The sequence below is a fragment of the Aythya ferina genome (assembly GCF_964211825.1).
Source record: "Aythya ferina genome assembly, chromosome: 3".
In the NCBI taxonomy this organism is placed as follows: domain Eukaryota; kingdom Metazoa; phylum Chordata; class Aves; order Anseriformes; family Anatidae; genus Aythya; species Aythya ferina.
This window is the reverse complement of record NC_140298.1, coordinates 41,888,327-41,899,354: the sequence shown is the minus strand read 5'-3', so window position 1 is coordinate 41,899,354 and position 11,028 is coordinate 41,888,327. Positions and strand designations below refer to the sequence as shown.

Genomic DNA, 11,028 nt, shown 5'->3' with positions numbered 1-11,028 from the left:
AGCCTAAAGCCCTGGGCTTTCTCAAACCTGAGCTTAGGACGCCTGTGTGCTCGGCAGGTGCTATAAATCACCAAGGCATGAACTACCTACCAAAGTCAGCATCTCACTTGCACAAGTTGGCACTGATCCAGTCTGCATAAAAAATTAAACACTGCAAAGGAGATCCCTGATATTTCAGTGGTCAAAGCACTTTTCTGGAGTGTGGGAGGCCAGCAAAGTTGAATCGTTTGCACCTGGTGTGAGATGATTAATGAGTTGTTGGTTACACTCAGTGAGGATCTTTCTTCCTTTCCGCATTGTTTCCCCTATAGAAATAGAAAGAACTTGGTTTCAACCCTATACAGCAAAAAAAAGGGGTGGTTTTGAAACCTCAAAGTCATGTACAACTAGGAAATCATGTCTCACCCAGCTGTTAGAGATGACTCATCCCTGTGAGACAGACGTGGTTGTCTTCTGGGATACCCAACAGCTCTCAGGTGAGCAGCAGTGCAGCACCCAGCGGGCAAGGGGTAGGGTGGGGGGTGGAATTAGGACTATGAATTAGATTTCTTTCTCTCTTTCTCTCTTTTTTTTTTTTCTCTCTCTCTCTTTTTTTCTTTTCTAACAGCCTGCCTGGGATATGAGCACTGAAATGAAACATTGGTTGCAGAGGGACCACAGGGCTTTGCAGTTTGGGTGAATCTAGGTCCCATTTTAGCCCTAAATCAACCTCGGGATATAACAGTTCATTCTAGTCTAGTGCCCCTGCTTTCACCTTACCACAGGTTAACTGGGAGCCATCATACAACCAGTTATTGTTTCATGTAACCAGCAATAAAACTACCTGTCTGGATCACTGCACACATATATCAGCAATGCGGTGTGATTTAGGAGTCCTTGGTTCTGCCATTTCAGATATGAAACAGCAATGAAGCGTGGCCACCATGTCAAAAGCTGCTCGTGGGGCTGGAGTTGAGCAAAGTGGAGTGTACTTAGGAGACTTCAGTTTCACCTACACAAAACAGTTGTTTCTGAGTTGCGCCATTAGAAACTCAGTGTGCATGCATGTAACATAGTGAGGCAGCAGCCACTGCATGCAGACTGGAAGTTTTGTCTATGAGTGTCCCAGGAAGGCTCAAAGGATGAGCAAGAGGAGATAGCAACCTGCTGGACCACAACAAAATCTGTGGACAACAAGGTAGATTTGCTCTGTTTTCCCATGTGAGTAAAGCTGGAGCATCACGTAACATTAAATTCCTCACAGCTTTCCTCAGAGTACCTGAAATCTCCTCCTCGTCCAGGAGCCCAGGCAAATTTCCTTCCCCAGGCCCTGTGTAAGGTGCCTTTGAAGTGGCCAGGTCTCAAGTCCCACTAGCTCCAGGAGGGAAACGTGTTGCTTCCCTTGCAGCCACTCAGTGGGCATAAGAGCATATCATGCCTGGATGTATACTGTCACACTTGTCCTTTCACTCTTGTGCCCCCATTTCCTCAAGCAGCCACAGGAGAAAAAGAAAGAGAAAAAGAAAAAGAAATAAAAAGAAAGAAAGAGAAGCCAGTGACTTTATTAAAGCTACATGCTTCACCTGTAGCAGGAATATATTCCATTGAGAAAGTATCCCCTTTGCAAATTGAAAGTCGGCTGCACGGGTCCTCAGGACAGAATAAAATTGAGTCCCCTCCAAGCAAACATGTACCTGGATGTCTAGGAATCTCTCGAAAATCTCCAGCTCATCAAAGCATGGGGAAAAAATGATGAAAGTAGATGGTGATCTACTTTTTCCAGTCAGTCCCCACCTACACCCGCCCCAAGAAAGAGCAGATAGCTTCCCTAGCATTCCTCCAGCAATTGCTTGTTATCCTTTTCTTGAAGACTTCAGATGGCTAAAGTCCCACCACCCTTTTGAAAAGCTAATGGTGGTTGTTCTTCCCCTTTCCACTCCAAAACAGTTTTTGAGCAGCTCTTACAAACGTGAATAAACGTTGGATAAAGCTCTTGTGTCCCATCTGAAGGGATGGGTAAAGATTTAGCTTGAAATAACACTATCGAGCACCTCTGGTTTTTCCTGCATGACAGACCATGTGTGTTTGTGCGTATGTGTATGTCAGACAGTGCTGGAATATTTTTAACACCAAACTGCTGCATCCAGAGATTGGTAAATTAAATAATCATTCATTAGTTACCATAGTGATGCAGATGCAATCACGGTGAACAAAGAAGGAGTGGGGTGGGGGGAGAAAACAGAAACAAATGCTGACAGGAGCAGGGCCCGGCATTGATTTCTGTTAATACATTTTTATTTATTAAAATCCCCTGGCTAAAAGATCTGGTTCCATACTCATTAGCGTTTCACCTGCCTGCAAAGGGAACTGGCGGACGCTTTGGTATGGCCTGAAAGAGCTGGAGGGAATTGGTATAGCTCTATTGACTTTGGCAGAGCAGAGCCGGCTTACGGCAGCTGGGGATCTGGCAAAAAGTGCGTCTAATTCTCTTCAGCTTCTGCAGCAACCGAGCACTGCCGCAGCCTCGGGTACTTCGTGCCTCCTTGCAGCACTCCCTGGTAAACAAGCACAGGCAGGGAGAAGCTGCCTCTCACGAAGCCACCTCGCTGCCACTAATTTCAGTGGCTGTTACACCGCTCAGCCTTCCAGTCAGCCTTGAGGATCTCATCCTTGATCCCTTGAGAAGCAGCACAGGGCTAAGAGCAGTGCTCGAGGGGCTGCTTTATGCAGGGGGAATGCAGGCCTGAGGCCTGCGGCACCCAGCTGCCATGTCCAGGCCCTCACTGGGAGCCTGAGGGAGCCGCAGAGGGGGACAGGGCCGGCCCTCCTCTCCTCGGGGGCACTGGCAAACGTGCCCATGGCCAATAATGCTTAGAGACTGGCCTGCTGAAAGGCCAATTAAAAATTCTTTTTCTCCAGTTTTTCTGCACATGTGTTTAGACAGAGTGCCGGCAGGCTGCACGTGTGGGTAAGCCAGCTGGGACCAGCGAGCTGTGCCCCTGGCCGTTCCCACTGCCCGTGGCTCTGTGCTTCACAGCTGTTTGCTCTTCATGGCTGCACATCATTTTGAGGAGGGCATGCCAGGCCTGCATGTCAGCTTGTGCTGAAATAAATCAGAACAAACTGGTTTCAGAGCTGCCACAGTCCAAGCCTGTTGCTCTTCAGGCTTCTGACACTTGGCCAAAGCCAGTGTAAATCTCTTGAAAGGTGGGATCAGAGTCAGCTTCAGGCTAGCCATTCTCAAAAGAAGTCAAAAATCATGTAGATGCTCCTAGGAAAAAAACATTTACAACTTAGAGGCAGAGGAGAAGGTAGGAAACTGGGCAGTATCATGCCCAGAGGTCTGCCTGCAGTCCACCATCACAGTACCTCAGTGTTTCTGTCCCAAATGACCATCAGTGAGGAGCTATCACTAGCCATCGGGGCCATGTTCATTTTCAGCTTCATTATACTGGGCATCCCCCTCTGAGCAGCAGTCAGGATAACCTTGGAGAGACTGGGCACTCCCATCCACATAGGAAATGGAAAGCCAGGTGGACAGCCCTTCTCCTAGCTCTAGATTGGTGCTTCGAGAACAGAAAGGCCACAGAGACATAAAAGGGACCCCGAAGCATGCAGCGCTTGCCAGGGTCCCCACCTTGCCCACCAGACACCTCCCTGCAAGCCCAGGCTGGAGGCGCGACATGGTTGAGCTGCATGTGGAGAGCACATCAGCATCGCTAAGGTTAACAATACAACAGAAAGGGTTTTTCCAGCCAAACCATTTGTAATAACTGCTCGAGCAAACAATATGAGCAACATATTGCAAATGGGCCTTTGGTGTGCTTTCACAGTGCTGTCGTCATCACCCCATTCTCCCAGCAGGTTGCTCACTCTCTCTGGCCCCTGGGGGACATCATACTTCCCACTGAGACTCTGCCCGTAGCAGTTGGTCACGCACAGGACACACTCCCCAGGTGCTCTCGGGTACAGCGGATGCCCCTCATAGCTTTGTGGCATTCAGAGGAGCAGTGATGTGGTCTCAGCATCGTGAGTACCGTGCTGTAGACTTCCCAGCCAGGAGGCTGGGTACAGCTGGCAGCTGTTTGGCAGCAAGAGGCCAGCAGGACACTCCCTGCCGCAGCACTGCCAGACGAGGTGGGCAGAGCGCACACGGTGACGCAATCGGGAAACTCACTTCCCCATCCCAAACCCACGGGGGGCCATCTGCTGATTTCCTCACTCATTAGCCCTGTTTCAGACTCTCTTCAGTAATGGCCAGGACTTATTAAAGTTTTTCTGTGGTGAAGGCCTTTGACGAGAGCATGTGTCACAAAAAAATCGCAGCGGTGAGGCATGGCTTTCATATATATGCTAACCAGCCCGTACAGCATTACGGGGCCTGGGTGACACGAGAGTAATGCAGCGATCTGCAGCGAAGTGCCAGGTTTCTGTGCTCTACACCACGAGATGGAGGAGCCTGGGGCTGCGAGCCGAGCAGCCAGAGCACAGCCAGCTCGACGGCATCCCGCAGCACACGGCTTACGTGGAAACACCGCCGTGCCAAGCACGTGGGGGACGTGGCCGGGGACGGCCCTGCTGGCACAGCGGCACCAGGGAAGTGAGTGGCGAAGAGAAGCCTTTCCAGCCGGAGAAGTGTTTACGCACAGCTCAGCGCTGAAGGGAAAATTCGGGACAGCTTGAAGTGCTGAGGAATATCACATTTCCGCTGCAGATAGCCAGACTTGCCCGCAAGCACAATTCACGCAGAGACATACACAAAGTGAATTTGCTTTTCCCTCTGATAACGTCCCCCCCCCATACGAGAGGGATCTCTGGCTGGTGTAAATCTGCCTTTGAATGAGGCTTACGCCTCCAATCTCCTTAGGAGCTCTTTGAAAATCTGACTTGAAGAGTCCTGGTTTCCACCAAGATAACAGTTGTCTTATTTATAAAATGACAATAGACTCGGCATCTGTCCACATTTGCAATCTCTAAGGAGAGCTTGTATAATAAATGCAAGTGTTTTGCTTTGTAATTTTATTTTAATTTAATACTTTCTATGCAGGCTTAAAAAGTATCATCTATTATAGCACAGAATCTTGAGATGAATAGAATAGAATAATACAAAATCAAACATTTCTGAGGTTAACTTAGAGCCACTTATTGGATTTCTATTTCTAGGCTTCAATTAGAGTAACATAATTTGTAAAAGGCTGAACAGGTAATCAAATCGCAATCAGCAAATCTTCTTAAAAAAAAAAAAAAAAGGTACAGAGGGAAAAGATTTAAAAAACAAGCTTTACAGATATGAGAATAAAAGTAAACTTACTTCTACAGCCCCATGGGAAAATCTAGATGTAATCAATTTGGGGGGAAATTTAATTAAAAGAGAGAGCGATGGGATGGGGGACAAAATTCAGGTATATAGGAAATCTTTGAGAAATACTCCTGTGAGAACACAGTAAGATCATTGTTATTCTGCTCATACAGTTGACTCATATCAGTAAGCAATCCATATACACACATCACACTGCTTACAGAAAGGAAAAAAAAAAAAAGAGAAGACTCAATCGCTCTCCCTCCCCAAGCAGCTCCCATCTGAGAGGGGCTGAAGGACCACAACAACAGCTTTACAGCATGCCATATATTTTTGTGCCCATCCCCAAAATAGGAACTGATTTGTCAGTTCTGCTTTATCTAAATCGTAACTCCTCACTGGCCTGCCTTGTAGCTGTGGTTGAAAATGACCTAGAAATTAAGCATAGTAATAATTACAAAAGGGAGGGAGAAAGATAAGGGGAAGTTAGGGCTTTCTATAAGTAAAAACCAGCATTAAGATCCCAGTGAAAGAAAACCTACTCAGTAAAGCACACAATTCATTATTAAACACAATTTTGTAACTCATAAGGAATGTGAAGTTAATGTACACTACGAATAGCAAATTATGTAAAACTGCATAAACTGTGATATACTTACTATAATCAAAAGAGTATACAGCTCCCTTAGAAAACACTTGGGAAATGCTAGCCACTGAAATGCAGTGTGAGGGAAAGAAATGAAACATAATGAAAATGGAAAAGAGTCTGATGTAGCTCAGAAAGTGTTGTGCTCAATTGGAAAAGCATGTGAAAATCGAGCATAAAATGCCAAGAGCTAAACTAATGAAATTTTTCACTGCGTGCTGCAGCTTACACACTGCATTTTGTGGGGGGAACTTTTCCTGCCAGGTTGCTGCTGAGTGTGATGGGCTGGACCCTGGGCTGGTGGCAGCTGCTCTCAAGGCGTGATTTGGGCAAGGCGGCCACGCTGCCCAGGGAACATGGAGAGCAGACCAAGCAACAACACAGAAACAGCTCAGCAAACGGAAACCAAAGGCACCTGGCAGGTGGGTCAGATACCTCCAGCGATCTGGAAGCAGCACCTTCACGGCCGTGCTTCAAGGCCAAATAGAAGTCAAACAAAAACCTGAGCGTTTCAAACCTCCACCTGAGCAGCAAACATTCTGTTAGGACAGTAAATGTGCATTGCCTCACTCACAGTAGCGAGCATGCAGGAAGATTTCCACCAGGCCAACCAATTCTGCCACCCACGTGAGGCCACTCACAGCTTGCTCCTCTCCAAAGGCTTCTCCATCACAGAAACAAGTAGAGCCATCAATCCAGGGCTGCTCCATGGTGGACTTTTTGTAGTCACTGCCCAAAATATAAATAGCTCCTGTCCATCATTACCACTCCTGCAGGCTCCTTACTCCTCAGTGTACGACTTATCCGCTCCTCCGTTGGTATATCCTTAACCTTATGGGGCATGTAGCTGCAGGAGGAGGGAATCTGAAGCAGACAACTCCTCCTGTCCATACCAGACTTATTTTCCAGATAAATGTGGTGTTGTCTAAAGAGTAGTTGCCAAGACTTTCAGATAAACCTTAAAACCAAAACACAACCCAAATTTCAGAGCAGCTTTAGTGCTGTACACCTGTAATTCCTGCATGTTTACTGGAACCCTGCACCTGTGCAGCTAAAACTGGTCTGCACCCTCACTGCGAAAGGACACGGGCCCAGCAATGGGCTATGGGGAAACTTGAGGCTAGGTACTGAGAAAAACACTGTCAGGAGGAGGAAGCAAAAGTAGGAAAGGAAAAATAAATCTCCCTAAGCTCTCAGTAAATTTAATGCTGTCCCGGTAACCCTAGGAGGTAAAACATTTCCGCAGAGATGTAGTTGTCTAAGCTGAGTGTTCCTGTACAGCTTTTCGACGTGATGATAATGAAGAGCCTCCTGCTCATGTTTTCCTGGTAGAGATTTCCAGCTTGCAAAGGGAAAATGAGAGAAATTGCAGAAGAGAGATGGAGCCCTTCGTTGATAGATGCAAGGAAGACAGTGTTCCGATTTGTGTAAATGGCCCTTATAAAATGTTCATTGCCTATCAACTGACGTATTAATTATTGAGAGGGGAGACCCAGCAGGCAGCAAGCAGCACTCAGTTTGACTGAGGATGGGGAAATGTGCCGGCTTGTACCACCGAATGCAGAAAGTGCCTGATCCACAGGATGCTGTCCCGAATGCAAAATCATTTTGAAGGGGAAATTTCCACATGAAAGGATGACACCGGTAAGTATAAATCCTGTTCCCCTCTCAATCCCACTTTCTCCGACTAAATGTGTGTGCCAAAGGGCTTTTGCCTCAGCTGAGCCTGTGTATCACAGTAACACGCTGTTCAAAATTTGTATTCTAACTGCTAGAAAAATAAAAGTGAAAAACAGGTTAAAAGCAATCAGAGAGAAATGAACGGCAGCCCCCCGAACAGCCAGCAAGGATTCTAATAAAAAGCAGAAGAAATACGTTCATAATGTATATGTACAGAGCGTTTGCTGGGAGCTAAGAGGCTGCTAGCTGCAAATGTGGTTGTGCTGGCAGAGCCACAGTCAGGTTTTGCTTAAAATCAGATTATAGCTCAGTGTATTGGGAGCTAAGTTGTGCGTTACAGGAACCTCCTAGGATTTTATGCCTAAATAGGAAAAACTCATGACACCAGCTATTTGCAAGAAATTTCGCCAGCATGGCAAAGAGTTTAGCTGAATAGAAGTCGAGGTGCATACTGCGTGCGTGTTGGATAAGCAGAGCGTGTTGCCCAAACCGGGAGGTGTTTTGAAAGCTCACTCCCAAAGACAACACCGGGGACGGTGTTTTTTCCAACCTAAAAATTCCTTCCATTGATTTTCTTCCCTTTAAAGAAACCACATGCCCACCACATTTCAAAGGAAGCCATCCGTCTTGCCAAAGCTCTTGTTTTTCTGCCGTTGCTTTTCCCTGGGTCTCAGTAGGGGTGCAGCTACACGCTTCAAATGTGTATACAGGAGGCCAGCACATTGCTCACCCAGGGCACAGGCAAAACCCCTGCAGGCAGGCAGGCAGGTCCTACTGCTAGCAGGGCAACTGCACAATAAGAGATTCTGAAGCACAAATGAAAGCCCTGTTGAAGAAACTGAAGTCCTTTTCAGACCCTGTAAGAAAGCAATCTGTAAGCAGGTGCATAATTACCCACCATGGTTCACACGTGAACCCCTACCTCACCCCAAAATCTTACTATTTCTTTTTTTCCTTCCTCTCTTTTCTTCCTTTTTCTGCACAAATTGTGCTCTTGGCCCTTTGAGTGGATTTACAAGATCTACTTCTGACCTACTTTTCTATTGTTACTCCTGCGGCTCTCACCAAGAAACTTGGCAGAACCAAAAGACTTGGGAGCAAGGCAGCGAAGGCCTCCAAAATGCTGCGTTAGTGAGCAAACCTTCCCCAGCCTCACCCCGTCCCTGCTTCAGTTTCTTTGTCATTCAGGTCAGGAGCAAGCTCTCAAAGGAAGAAGCCTGATCTCCCTCACCAGGCAAAGACTGAATTTAACCAAAACAGCAGCCAGTGGAGGACCCCAGGAGCAGGCAAGGACATTCTGAATTTTTAGGGAGGAAAATAAACTCACTTGTCCAGCTTGGAGTTCTGTCTATGCAAAATTGGCAGGAAGAGACTTACAGCTTTGAGCAGAAACCAGGATTGGTCTACTGCCCCTGGAAGCCGATAATGGGACAAAAAATATTAATAAATGCAAAGACACAAATGAACTCAAGGATAGGAAGAAAGGACAACATGGTTAACTCAAATATTGCATTTGTCCAAAGACGATGCAGAGAAAATGTCAGCAAAAATGAGTCGGTTTTGTTTTCCTTCTGCTCATTTGCTTTTTGCATCTGGCAGAACCTTGTTGCTTGTTACTCTTTGATCTCTCAGCAGCTCTCCATCCCTGCAAGACAGCCCGTACACCCGATGCCCACATGTGTGCACAGCTTCCCCAGCTCTGACAGGCCTGTACACCAGCACAGGGAGGCACTCCAACAGCCAGCAGGCAGAATTTGGGGTGTGATTAATGCTTTGCCCTTGCCAAAAAGGCCCCAAATCAATCAAAAGGTCCAAAGCCCAATCCACCTCGACCATTCCTAACTAATATAGGGGAAATAAAAGAAAAAAAGAGAGGCCAAAAGGAATTTTAACAAGTGATTTCAGTGCTTTTTTTTTTTTTTTTTTTTTCTCCTTTCTTTTTTACAGGGTGTTATAGCAGAAATGGAAATCTTCTGCAACTTACAAAGCAGCGAGACATGGAGCATAACCAACACCAACACTTCTGACACCAGGGAAGCTCCAGCTGCAGGTCTGGAGCTTTACATTATCTCCAGCCTTCACGCACCCCATTACAGCATCAGGGCTCCAGAAGGTGCAACCCCTGGCATGATAGAAAGGAAAGTTTTCGGTTGTCTGGGCAAAGCGGATGTTTCCAGCTTCCCGAGTATTCTTGCTGGGTTACAGTTCTAAGTACTGTTGAGGAAGAGAAGCCCTTTCTTCTGTGCACTACAGCACAGTTTATTTTCTTCAAGCACACAAAGAATATGTGAAAGTGGCCAGAATTACTGCTGTACAACTACAGTATGTTTTTATCCACGGTACAAGTAGACTCACTGACATCTCTAGCTGCACTTTTTTCCTAAATTATACTGATATGCATCTCGACCCCGACCCAGGAGGAGTACCTTGCAGTGACACAGATATTTTGGCAGAAGGGTCTACTCTAATAATGTAGTTTGGTCTCCTGAGCAGCGCTGGCAACGTCCATTCATTTGCAGCTTTTTTTGGAGAACACCAGCAGAGGAATGGATTCGTTTTGTTTGGGAGGGCAGAATGCCACTGCTCGCCTACTGACGCCCCCAGCCCAGCAGCTCCCTCCCTGGGGCACAGAGGAGCCCCCCAGAAACCAGCGATGGAGTCACCCTGCCACAAGCAAACCTGTTGGCAACAGCTGAAGCTCTTTGTGTAGTTGCTGGTGCCCCGTGTGATCCGATGTGTTCATGGCCAAAGACCATGATCAGCAAGCTCCCTTCAGCTGGCTTCAAATACCTGCAAGCTCCGTGCTTGCCTGTTCTGAAGGGAGCATGCACGCACTGAGCTGTTAAACTGACAGCCTCACTTATTCAAGCTAATACTGTCTCTTTTTTTGCCCGTGTGATTTCAGTGCAGTTTGCAGCAAAGCTCACCACATCTATGCAAATACCCTGCCACAAATTATATCGATGATATATCCTCCAGCTTGCAGATCAGATAAGATCACAGCACATTGTTTAAAGATCTGCCTTTTACACAACCAGAGACCGTGCCAAGCAGCAGTACATTATAAAGCAGAGCTTTTGTTTACAAAAGAAAGAAATAATCCCCCACTGGAGTACTTGATTTTGTACATGGGAAATTACAGAATTAGACCAGCACAGCTGAACAATTGAGGTAATACTCCCAGGGCTGATGTTTTTCTTGAGCAATATACTTTTTCCCTACCCCTTAATCTTTTTTTCACAGTATTCTACTTGACGTAGGGGCAGTTAGGGGTGTAAACACGGTCACTGAGGTTCATCAGTGCTCCCTGAGGTATCGGCTGTCTGCTCTTGTTTGCATGCTCAGGGTTGAGCTAACCAGCAGATCTGGAATCAGGAAGCAATTCTCCTCCAGACCAGCCCATCAGAGACTGCTGCTTTTTGTG

At 46.7% G+C, this 11,028-nt stretch overlaps 1 long non-coding RNA gene across 1 annotated transcript; it reads left to right on the top strand.

The window, feature by feature from the left end:
- The first annotated feature begins 263 nt into the window (after positions 1–263).
- LOC311434402 lies at positions 264–840 on the top strand. The gene is made up of 2 exons (XR_014691452.1): positions 264–476; positions 608–840. It is a non-coding gene; the product is annotated as an uncharacterized lncRNA (long non-coding RNA).
- The last annotated feature ends 10,188 nt before the right edge of the window (positions 841–11,028 follow it).